At 37.7% G+C, this 12,874-nt stretch overlaps 1 protein-coding gene and 1 pseudogene across 1 annotated transcript in view; both read left to right on the forward strand.

Annotated features, from left to right (window-relative positions):
* PLA2G4A (phospholipase A2 group IVA) overlaps nt 1–12,874 on the forward strand; it is a 214,896-nt gene that overhangs the window by 34,119 nt on the left and 167,903 nt on the right. The window lies entirely within an intron of this gene.
* On the forward strand, nt 2,250–2,353 carry LOC131747325 (small nucleolar RNA U3; annotated as a pseudogene).

Genomic DNA, 12,874 nt, shown 5'->3' on the forward strand with positions numbered 1-12,874 from the left:
GGTTTCCCTGGTGGCGCAGTGGTTGAGAGTCCGCCTGCCGATGCAGGGGACACGGGTTCGTGCCCCGGTCCGGGAAGGTCCCACATGCCGCGGAGCAGCTGGGCCTGTGAGCCATGGCCACTGAGCCTGCGCGTCCGGAGCCTGTGCTCCGCAACAGGAGAGGCCACAACAGTGAGAGGCCCGCGTACCGCAAAAAAAAAAAAAAAAAAAAAAAAGTAAAGCTCCATAAGAATGTTATTATTATTTTCATTATTATTATTGTTTTTGTGTCATGCATGTATATATTTTTATATCCCCAATTAGATTATAAGCTTTTGGAAGGGAAGTGTTGAGTCATTCTTTACTTCTGAATTCCCCCTTGGTTACTAGTATGTAATAAAGATTTGAATAAGGCTTGTTGAATGTATAAATAAATTTTTACCAACAAGAGAATTAAGAGGGCTGTGGTAATCCACAAATATATTTTTGTTTTGTTAAGAGAAAAAATACAGGGTGGGAGACTAGCAATGTGAAGATTACACTGCTTTCATTGAGGAATTGTCTCAGAGTGATGAAAATAGTCTTACTACTGAAATCTTATGAGCCACAAGAATTTTTAAAAGATTCCAAGATAAATAATTTATAGCTTCTCAAGGGAGAATGAGGTCAAAATTCTACAGGGAAAGAATGAACCAAATAAGAGGAGGGCTTTCCTGGTGGCGCAGTGGGTGAGAGTCCGCCTGCCGATGCAGGGGACGCGGGTTCGTGCCCTGGTCCGGGAAGATCCCACGTGCCGCGGAGCGGCTGGGCCCGTGAGCCATGGCCGCTGAGCCTGCGCGTCCGGAGCCTGTGCTCCGCAACGGGAGGGGCCACAACAGTGAGAGGCCCACGTACCGCAAAAAAAATAAATAAATAAATAAATAAGAAGAGACTTGAGTATGAATCAACAAGAAAAGTAAAACTATGATAGAATATAAGCTTAGCTAAATTCTGGGACAGTCGCTTACCTCTTACATAAATTAATGTAAAGAGATTATATATAGTTAAACTCTTAATATTCAATCAACTGAATGATTGGAAGCTTATATGAAGGATTATAGCAGTATACGGAAACCAGTGTTAGGTGAATACATTTTCAGTGTTCTCAGAATTATAAGAAATGCTCTTAAATTTCTAATAACAAAATACTGTCTTGAGTTACCATGTACTATAACTAAAACTAAATTTTGATCCAATGAGAATGTTCAAGGTTAAGAATAGGCTGGTAAGAAAAGGAATATAGCACCATACATGTGTATGTATGTGGGAAGAGAGAAATAGAGAAAATGAACCTCATAAACAGAGGGATCAAATGAGTATGGTGAAACCAGAGGATGCACCCTAGAGGATAATGTCCTGCCTGTCCCTGTTTCACTGCCTTCCTCCAACCTTTATAGTTGGACCTGCTATGGGCATTGCTCAGCTCTGCTTCAGACTCGAACCAAATCAAGTAAAACATCATAAGCCCTAAGTTAATAGTTTGTTGGCTCAGCCTCAAGTAAAAGACGTTACTAATCTCTCTCTGACTTTGAGCCTTACCTACTTCTCATCTTCTGCCTCTTACTATGATTGAAGTGAGTCCCTCCTTTGTTCCCTCTGTAACTATGCCCTGGCTGATTTCGGGTCCAGTGCAGTAACATGTTACTTTTTACCACTTCTGTTTGTCACAAGCATACCACTGATTCTTCTAAGTCTGGGGGACTTTTTGCCTTCTACACAATATAGGAAAATAAATTGCAAAGCTATAAAAAAGATATACTGAAAAAGCACCTAAAATATAAATTTGATTTTCTTCCCATTGAGGAAAGAATGGCCTTTCTGTAATAACAAGTAGAAGAAAGTTCAGAAGAATGGTGAACTTTTGATATTTTGCTGCTGAAGCATGGGACCCACAAGCACATTTATATAGAACTGACCTACTAAGCAAGCACAGTCCAACTCTGACAATTCCATGAAAGCCAAAGCTGTTGAACCAGTACTTCAGGGTCACAGTCTAAGCTGTTGTTGAAGTAAAGTGCTAAGCTGTGCTCCACAAGAACCTTTGGAAATATGATTAATTTATTTTGGTCTTCAGTGAAGTTTTCCTGAACACATACTATATGCCAAGCTATGTGCTAGCTATTAGGACTTCATAGATGAACGGGACTGCATTTCTGTCCTCAAGGAGCTCACTGTCCTGGTGGGTAAGGAGAAGAGAAAGAGTTGTGGTGATACATTAAAAAAATGATTGAAAGACTATACTTTCAAGGATCATTTCTATAGTTCATTATTAGAGAAGTTTCTCTTTGGTGGGAATGTAAATTGATACAACCACTATGAAGAACAGTATGGAGGTTCCATAAAAAACTAAAAATAGAACTACCATATGACCCAACCATCCCACTACTGGGCATATACCCTGAAAAAACCATAATTCAAAAAGAGTCATGTACTACAATGTTCATTGCAGCACTATTTACAATAGCCAGGACATGGAAGCAACCTAAGTGTCCGTCTACAGATGAATGGATAAAGAAGATGTGGCACATATATACAATGGAATCTTAGCCATACAAAGAAACGAAATTGAGTTATTTGTAGTGAGGTGGCTGGACCTAGAGTCTGTCATACAGAGTGAAGTAAGTCAGAAAGAGAAAAACAAATACCGTATGCTAGTACATATATATGGAATCTAAAAGAAAAAAATGGTTATGAAGAACCTAGGGACAGGACAGGAATAAAAACACAGACATAGAGAATGGACTTAAGGACACAGGGAAGGGGAAGGGGAAGCTGGGATGAAGTGAGAGAGTGGCATGGACTTATACATACTACCAAATGTAAAATAGATAGCTAGTGGGAAGCAGCCACATAGCATAGGGAGATCAGCTTGGTGCTTTGTAACCACCTAGAGGGGTGGGATAAGGAGGGTGGGAGGGAGATGCAAGAGGGAGGAGATATGGGGATATATGTATATGTATAGCTGATTCCCTTTGTTGTAAAGCAGAAACTAACACACCATTATAAAGCAATTATACTCCAATAAAGATGTTAAAAAAAATGATTGAGTGAAGAGATTTGGGACTTCGTGAAATTTGGCCACTCTGAATAGTCAAAACAACAAACAAAATTGTATAATATCAGTAATAACTGGGATCCTATTTCATTTGAAAGTCTACTTTTTGTCTCCTAAGGAGAAATCGTAAAACTGTGATGGAAATGAATGTAAAGATTGAAAAAAAAGAGAGATAATAATAATTAGTATAAAACTCTTGCAGTGTAGCAAGGGAAAAATAAATGCATATGGTTAGAGATTTAAAAATTAAAATCAATACTAAAAATTACAATATAGTACAGCTTGAAAAAACTAATAAAGGACATGACTACAGGGTACTCTCATTTGAAGATGATTAGAAAAGACTTTGAGAGTAGTTTTTAACCAGAACCTGAAGGTGATGATGAAAATAAATTCTTATCCTAAAGCTAAGTCTAGGTAAGGACAAACATCAGTAAATTTGGTTGAAGGATGACAATTAAATGTTGTTGGCTAAAGCAGAGGGGTCAAATTGATGATTAATAAAATATTAGTTAAGGTTTGGTATGGGGGAGATAATGGATGACCTTCAATTTTAGGCTCATGTGGATCTAGGGACTTGTGTGGCAACCACTGGAGCAGATCATAAAAGTTTAGAACTAGGACCATATAACCCTGCAATCCCATTACTGGGCATATACCCAGAGAAAACCATAATTCAAAAAGACACATGCACCCCAATGTTCACTACGGCACTATTTATAATAGCGAGGTCATGGAAGCAACCTAAATGCCCATAGAAAGATGAATGGATAAAGAAGATGTGGTACATATATAAATGGAATATTACTCAGCCATAAAAAGGAATGAAACTGGGTCATTTGTAGAGATTCGGTTGGACCTAGAGACTGTCATACAGAGTAAAGTAAGTCTGAAAGAGAAAAACAAATATCGTATGCTAACATATGTATGTGGAATCTAGAATAATGGTACAGATGAACTGGTTTGCAAGCCAGAAATGGAGACACATATGTAGAGAACAAATGTGTGGACACCAGTGGGGGAAGTGGCGGGGAGGTGGTGGTGGTGTGATAAATTGGGAGATTGGGATTGACATATATACACTAATATGTATAAAAAGAACCTGCTGTATAAAAAAAATAATAAAAATTTTTTTAAAAAGATACTGTCTCTTTATTGGAACAACCAAACACATACCTTGATATTTGTGGTACATTTATTTATCTGGCAAATGCTTTTTCCTCTAGGCAAATAAGCAAAGAATGTGCTAGAAACAAACAAAAAAAGAGTTTAATACTAGGAGTCAGCTGAAAGCAGAGGAATCTATTGTCTGTGAGAGGGGAGCAGGAATTTATGGTCCGCTGACAGAGTAGAGATATTCATTCATTCATTCACTCATTCATTAATCTAGTGTTTATTGATAATTTGCTATGTTCCAAGAAATGGTCTAAGCACCGTGGATGCAATAGGGAGTAAAACAGACATGACCTCAAACCTCATGGAACTTACATCCTAATGGAAAGAGTCAGAAACAGATAACAAACCATGAGAAAAAATACCAGATAACAATTGCAATGCCGAAATTCCAGTGAATAATATGGAAGAGAGACTGAGTTGTTCCCTCAAATCTGGGGGTGGGGAAGGGAGCTGAGTAGGAGAGGGCCCTTTGAAGACATGACTTTTAAACAAAGACCTGATGTCAAGAAGGAGCCACGCACATACACAGAGGGATGGTGGAACAATTCCCAGCAGGTGGACTAATTCCAACATCCCAGGAGGCCAATGTGGTCAAGAAGGAGTAGGAAAGAAACAAATGGAAGGATCTCAGGAACATAAACCACAATTCTGAAGTAAATAGAAGCAGAGAATTAGGTCAGAGAGAACGTGTCCGGAGCTGGGTGTGGGCAAAGGTGTGGGATTCAGTCACTGATAAACTGGACAAAGTTAGAATTCAGAACATTTTGTTGTAAGTAAGGAAAGAGAAGTTAACTTGGATCTGAGGCAGTGTTTTCTGGTGGAGGTATTTATAATCGTAATAACCACCATTATAGTGATCTACCCATATACCTCTGACAGCCTCTTATTCTCTCTTTGCCTTTATAGCTTTAACTCATTTTCACCTATTGGTTGAAATCAGGCATCCCATTCTCTTGACCCAACTCCCAAATTTTGGTCAACTTTAGGATTCCTTCCTCAGGGTTCCACTAGTACAGAGTGTATTACTATTCCCACATAGTCACACTGCTTTATGTTTATATTTTTATATTTTGCTACTATGTGAGGTTTTTTCAGGGTGAGGGATTACTTCTTTTTCTTTATATTCCAAGTAACTGACATAAGGTCTGGCACAAAGAAGTGATCAATATATAATTTTGGTTGAATAAATGAATGAAAAAATGAGTAGATGATGGCTTACTTAAATTCTTTGTGAAATTAGGCAGGGCAAATGTATAAAATAATAGTAGTTAAACGCATGAGTATGTTTAATACATGCCAGGTGCTATACTTGCATTATGTCTGTAAATTCTCATAGGAAGTCATTGTGGTGGAGAGTGAAATCATCTGCCTTTCAGAGATGAAAAAACTGCAGCTCAGAATCAATAAAGAGCAGCAGCAAGGTTATACTCCTGGTGATGGGCAAGGCTGGAAAACAATGCTGGATTCTTTCCACCACTGTGCTTATCTTATCCAGTTAGCCCAAGATCACAGCATAGAGGGTGTTAAAATCACAGACCTGGGCAAGAAGGAAAGTTTTCTGTGCAGGAGCAGACAGTAACTGGTTGCTATGAATAGTTTTGATTTACTAGGCAGTGGAGAACTATTTGAGATTTTGAATGATACTATAAATGCAATATGTTATGATGGAAATTATCTTTGAGATAAATATTTTCACTGTTCTGGCTACTTTGTACAGGCTGAATTACAGAGAGACCAGTTGGTGTTTATCACAGTTCTTCCAGATGGGGAATTATGGAGAATTAGTATTGTAACCCTAGAACTAGAAAAGAAAAAATAATAATGTAAGAGATACTGAGCAGGGAAACAAAATGAAAGAACTTAAAATCTCATTAAATGTGGGATAACAAGGAGAGAGCTAATTCAAATGTAACTCTAGGATTATGAGCCCATGGATCTTAAGAGCACTAGGGAATTTGGGATATCATCTAATTAGAGGAATGTGCTAAATGCTGCTTAAAATTTATTACAGTTTTTAGATATCCTAATGGTCCACGTAAAAATCATGGAATGGATGAATGCATATTAGTGCACAAGTCATGTCTCAGTTCCTCATCTTTAAATTGGTAAGAATTTTCCTAGGTGATTTTGAGGGTCATTGTCCTCTCTGAATTTGTAAGTTTCTTGTAAATTGAAGCAGTTTCCTTCTTCTACATGCACCTCCCTTTCCTTCCCTCTTCTTATTTCAAAATAATAGCCCTGAAAGTTATCATTATCTGGCTGAACAAATATGTTTAAAAACAAGTATATAATCAGAAATCTTTCCCAGGTTTTATATACATAAAGTGCACTTTTTTTTAAGTTTGCAAGGCCTGAAAATGTTTGTGGCTGCTTCTTTTTTTGAGGTAGTTCACATTTTATTTTTTATTATTTATTATTTTTTTTAACATCTTTATTGCAGTATAATTGTTTTACAATGGTGTGTTAGTTTCTGCTGTATAACAAAGTGAATCAGCTATATGTATACATATATCCCCATATCCCCTCCCTCTCGGGTCTGCCCCCCACCCTCCCTAACTCACCCCTCTAGGTGGACATAAAGCACCGAGCTGATCGCTCCATGCAATGTAGCTGCTTCCCACTAGCTATCTATTTTACATTTGGCCGTGTATATATGTCAATGCTACTCTCTCACTTCGTCCCATCTTACCCTTCCCCCTGCCAGTGTCCTCAAGTCCATTCTCTACGTCTGCATCTTTATTTCTGTCCCACACCTAGGTTCATCAGAACCATTCTTTTTTAAAGATTCCATATATATGTGTTAGCATACTGTATTTGTTTTTCTCTTTCTGACTTACATCACTCTGTATGACAGATTCTAGGTCCAGCCACCTAACTACAAATAACTCAATTTCATTTCTTTTTATGGCTGAGTAATATTCCATTGCATATATGTGCCACATCTTCTTTATCCATTCATCTGTCAATGGACACTTCGGTTGCTTCCATGTCCTAGCTATTGTGAATAGTGCTGCAATGAACATTGTGGTACATGACTCTTTTTGAATTATGGTTTTCTCAGGGTATATGCCCAGTAGTGGTGTTGCTGTGTCAAATGGTAATTCTATTTTTAGATTCTAAGGACCCTCCATACTGTTCTCCATAGTGACTGTATCAATTTACATTCCCAACAACAGTGCAAGAGGATTGCCTTTTCTCCACACCCTCTCCAGCATTTATTGTTTGCAGATTTTTGATGATGGTCATCTGACTGGTATGAAGTGATACCTCATTGTAGTTTTAATTTGCATTTCTCTAATGATTAGTGATGTTGAGCATCCTTTCATGTGCCTCTTGGCCATCTGTATATCTTCTTTGGAGAAATGTCTATTTAGATCTTCTGCCCATTTTTGGATTGGGTTGTTCGCTTTTTTGATATTGAGCTGCTTGTATATTTTGGAGATTAATCCTTTGTCAGTGGCTTCATTTGCAAATATTTTCTCTATTCTGAGGGTTGTCTTATTGTCTTGTTTATGGTTTCCTTTGCTGTGCAAAAGCTTTTAAGTTTCATTAGGTCCCATTTGTTTATTTTTGGTTTTATTTCCATTTCTCTAGGAGGTGGGTCAAAAAGGATCTTGACACGATTTATGTCAAAGAGTGTTCTGCATATGTTTTCCTTTAAGAGCTTTTTTTTTTAGGTTTATTTATTATTTATTTATTTATTTACTTTATTTTTTGGCTGCATTGGGTCTTAGTTATAGCACGTGGGATCTTCATTGTGGTGTGCGGGCTTCTCTCTAGTTGTGGTGTGCAGATTTTCTCTTCTCTAGTTGTGTCATGCAGGCTCCAGGGCGTGTGGACTCTGTAGTTGTGGCATGGGTTCCAGAGCACGTGGGCTCTGTAGTTTGAGGCTTGTGGACTCTAGTTGAGGTGGGCAAGCTCAGTAGTTGTGGCACACTGACTTAGTTGCCCCACCACATGTGGGATCTTAGTTCCCCAACCAGGGATCAAACCCATGTCCCCTGCATTGTAAGGCAGATTCTTTACCACTGGACAACCAGGGAAGTCCCTCCTCTAAGAGTTTTATAGTGTTTTGCCTTACATTTAGGTCTTTAATCCATTTTGAGTTTCTTTTTGTGTATGGTGTTAGGGAGTGTTCTAATTTCATTCTTTTGCATGTAGCTGTCCAGTTGTCCCAGCACCACTTATTGAAGAGGCTGTCTTTTCTCCACTGTACATTCTTGCCTCCTTTATCAAAGATAAGGTGACCATATGTGCGTGGGTTTATCTCTGGGCTTTCTATCCTGTTCCATTGATCTATATTTCTGGTTTTGTGCCAGTACCATACTGTCTAGCTTTGTAGTATAGTCTGAAGTCAGGGAGCCTGATTCCTCCAGTTCCATTTTTCTTTCTCAAGATGGCTTTGGCTATTTGGGGTCTTTTGTGTTTCCATACAAATTGTGAAATTTTTGTTCTAGTTCTGTGAAAAATGCCATTGGTAGTTTGATAGGGATTGCACTGAATCTGTAGATTGCTTTGTGTAGTACAGTCATTTTCACAATGTTGATTCTTCTAATCCAAGAACATGGTATATCTCTCCATCTGTTTGTATCATCTTTAATTTCTTTCATCAGTGTCTTATACTTTTCTGCCTACAGGTCTTTTGTCTCTTTAGGTAGGTTTATTCCTAGGTATTTTATTCTTTTTGTTGCAATGGTAGATGGTAGTGTTTCCATAATTTCTCTTTCATATTTTTCATCATTAGTGTCTAGGAATGCAAAAGATTTCTGTGCATTAATTTTGTGTCTTGCTTCATTACCAAATTCATTGATTAACTCTAGTACTTTTCTGGGAGTATCTTTAGGATTCTCTATGTATAGTATCGTGTCATTGCAAACAGTGACAGTTTTACTTCTTTTCCACTTTGGATTCCTTTTATTTCTTCTTCTTCTCTGATTACTGTGACTAAAACTTCCAAAAGTATGTTGACAAATAGTGGTTAGAGTGGGCATCCTTGTCTTGTTCCTGATTTTAGAGGAAATGGTTTCAGTTTTTCACCATTGTGAATGATGTTGGCTATGGGTTTGTCATATATGGCCTTTATTATGTTGAGGTTAAGTTCCCTCTATGTCTCCTTTCTGGAGAGTTTTTATCATACATGGGTGTTGAATTTTGTCAAAAGGTTTTTCTGCATCTATTGAGATTATCATATGGCTTTTCTCCTTCAATTTGTTAATATGGTGATTTGCGTATATTGAAGAAACTTTCATTCCTGAGATAAACCCTACTTGATCATGGTGTGTGATCCTTTAAATGTGGTGTTGGATTCTATTTGATAGTATTTTGTTGAGGATTTTTGCATCTATGTTGATCAGTGATATTGGTCTGTAGTTTTCTTGTTTTGGGACATCTTTTCCTCATAGAATGAGTTTGGGAGAGTTCCTCCCTGTGCTATATTTTGGAAGAGTTTGAGAAGGATAGGTGTTAGCTCTTCTCTAAATGTTTGATAGAATTCACCTGTGTAACCATCTGGTCCTGGACTTCTGTTTGTTGGAAGATTTTTAATCACAGTTTCAATTTCAGTGCTTGTGATTGGTCTGTTTATATTTTCTATTTCTTCTTGTTCAGTCTCAGAAGATTGTGCTTTTCTAAGAATTTGTTCCTTCCTTCTGTCCATTTTACTGGCATATAGTTGCTCGTGGTAATCTCTCATGATTCTTTGTATTTCCGCATTGTCAGTTGTTACTTCTCCTTTTTCATTTCTAATTCTGTTGATTTGAGTCTTCTCTCTTTTTTTCTTGATGAGTCTAGCTAATGGTTTATCAATTTTGTTTAACTTCTCAAAGAACCAGCTTTTCATTTTATTGATCTTTGCTATTGTTTCCTTCATTTCTTTTTCATTTATTTCTGATCTGATCTTTATGATTTCTTTCCTTCTGCTAACTTTGGGGTTTTTTGTTATTCTTTCTCTAATTGCTTTATGTGTAAGGTTAGGTTGTTTATTTGAGATGTTTGTTGTTTCTTGAGGTAGGATTGTATTGCTATAAACTTCCATCTTAGAACTGCTTTTGCTGCATCCCATAGGTTTTGGGTCATTGTGTTTTCATTGTCATTTGTTTCTAGGTATTTTTTGATTTCCTCTTTGATTTGTTCAGTGATCTCTTGGTTATCTAGTAATGTATCATTTAGCCTCCATGTGTTTCTATTTTTCACAGATTTTTTTCCAGTAATTGATATCTACTCTCATAGCATTGTTGTCAAAAAGATACTTGATATGATTTCAATTTTCTTAAATTTACCAAGGCTTGATTTTGTGACCCAGGATATGATGTGTCCTGGAGAATGTTCCATGAGCACTTGAGAAGAAAGTGTATTCTGTTGTTTTTGGATGGAATGTCCTATAAATATCAATTAAGTCCATCTTGTTTACTGTGTCATTTAAAGCTTGTGTTTCCTTATTTATTTTTATTTGGATGATCTGTCCATTGGTGAAAATGGGGTGTTAAAGTCCCCTAGTATAATTATGTCACTGTCGATTTCCCCTTTTATGGCTGTTAGCATTTGCCTTATGTATTGAGGGGCTGCTATGTTGGGTGCATAAATATTTACAATTGTTATATCTTCTTCTTGGATTGATCCCTTGATCATTATGTAGTGTCCTTCTTTGTCTCTTGTAATTGTCTTTGTTTTAAAGTCTGTTTTGTCTGATATGAGAATTGCTACTCCAGTTTTCTTTTGATTTCCATTTTCATGGAATATATTTTTCCATCCCCTCACTTTCAGTCTGTATGTGTCCCTAGGTCTGAAGTGGGTCTCTTGTAGACAGCATATATACGTGTCTTGTTTTTGTATACATTCAGTCAGTCTGTGTCTTTGGATGGGATCATTTAATCCATTTACATTTAAGGTAATTATCGATATGTGTGTTCCTATTACCATTTTCTTAATCGTTTTGGGTTTGTTATTGTAGGTCTTTTCCTTCTCTGTGTTTCCTGCCTAGAGAAGTTCTTTTAGCATTTATTGTAAAGCTGATTTGGTGGTGCTGAATTCTCTTAGCTTTTGCTTGTCTGTAAAGTTTTTAATTTCTCTGTCAAATATGAATTTGATCCTTGCTGGGTAAAGTAATCTTGGTTGTAGGATTTTCCCTTTCATCACTTTAAATATGTCTTGCCACAGCCTTCTGGCTTTCAGAGTCTGCTGAAAGATCAGCTGTTAACCTTATGGGGATTTTCTTGATGTTATTTGTTGCTCTTCCCTTGCTGGTTTGAACATTTTTTTGTTTGTATTTAATTTTTAAAATTTGATTAATATGTGTCTTGGTGTGTTTGTCCTTGGATTTAACCTGTATGGGACTCTCTGAGCTTCCTGGACTTGATTGAATATTTCCTTTCCTATATTACGGAAGTTTTCAACTATAATCTCTTCAAATATTTTCTCAGACTCTTTCTTTTTCTCTTCTTCTTCTGGGACTCTTAAAATTTGAATGTTGGTGCATTTAATATTGTCCCCGATGTCTCTGAGACTGTCCTCAATTCTTTTCATTCTTTTTTCTTTATTCTGCTCTGCTGTAGTTATTTCCACTATTTTATCTTCCAGGTCACTTTATCCTTCTTCTGTCTCAGTTATTCTGCTATTGATTCCTTCTAGAGAATTTTTAATTTCATTTATTGTGTTGTTCATCACTGTTTGTTTGCTCTTTGTTTCTTTTAGGTCCTTGTTAAATGTTTCTTGTATTTTCTGCATTCTATTTCCAAGAGTTTGGATCATCTTTACTATCATTACTCTGAATTCTTTTTTCAGGTAGACTGCCTATTTCCTCTTCATTTCTTTGGTCTGATGGGTTTTTACTTTGCTCCTTCATCTGCTGTATATTTCTCTGTCTTCTCATTTTGCTTAACTTACTGTGTTTGGGGTCTCCTTTCTGCAGGCTGCAGGTTTGTAGTTCCCGTTGGTTTTGGTGTCTGCCCTCAGTGAGTAAGGTTGGTTCAGTGGGTTGTGTAGGCTTCCTGGTGGGTGGGACCGGTGCCTGTGTTCTGGTGGGTGGGGCTGGATCTTGTCTTTCTGGTAAGCAGGGCTGCGTTGGGTGGTGTGTTTTGGGGTGTCTGTGAACTTAGTATGATTTTAGGTAGCCTCTCTGTTAATGGGTGGGGTTGTGTTCTTGTCTTGCTAGTTGTTTGGCATGGGGCATCCAGCACTGGAGCTTGCTGGCCATTGGGTAGAGCTGGGTATTAGTGTTGAGACGGAGGTCACTGGCAGAGCTCTCGCTGATTGATATTACATGGGGCTCTGTGGTCCAGTGTCCTGAACTCGACTCTCCCACCTCAGAGGCTCAGGCTTAACACCAGGCCAGAGTACCAAGACCCTGTCAGCCACATGGCCAGGTATGTGGGGAGTTTCTTGCCTTTTTGGTAGTCTGAGGCTTTCTGCCAGCATTCAGTAGGTGTTCTGTAGGAGTTGTTCCACATGTAGCTGTATTTTTGATGTATTTGTGGGGAGGAAGGTGATCTCCACGTCTTACTCCTCCGCCATCTTGAAGGTCCCCCTGTGACTGCTTCTTGTCTTTGGTAAGCATTGCTCCACAAAACCACCTGCTTTTCTTTCTTTTTTAAATTTAAATGAAATTTACATTTTTTAAATTTTAAATTT

Source organism: Kogia breviceps, chromosome 1 (assembly GCF_026419965.1).
Source record: "Kogia breviceps isolate mKogBre1 chromosome 1, mKogBre1 haplotype 1, whole genome shotgun sequence".
NCBI lineage: Eukaryota > Metazoa > Chordata > Mammalia > Artiodactyla > Physeteridae > Kogia > Kogia breviceps.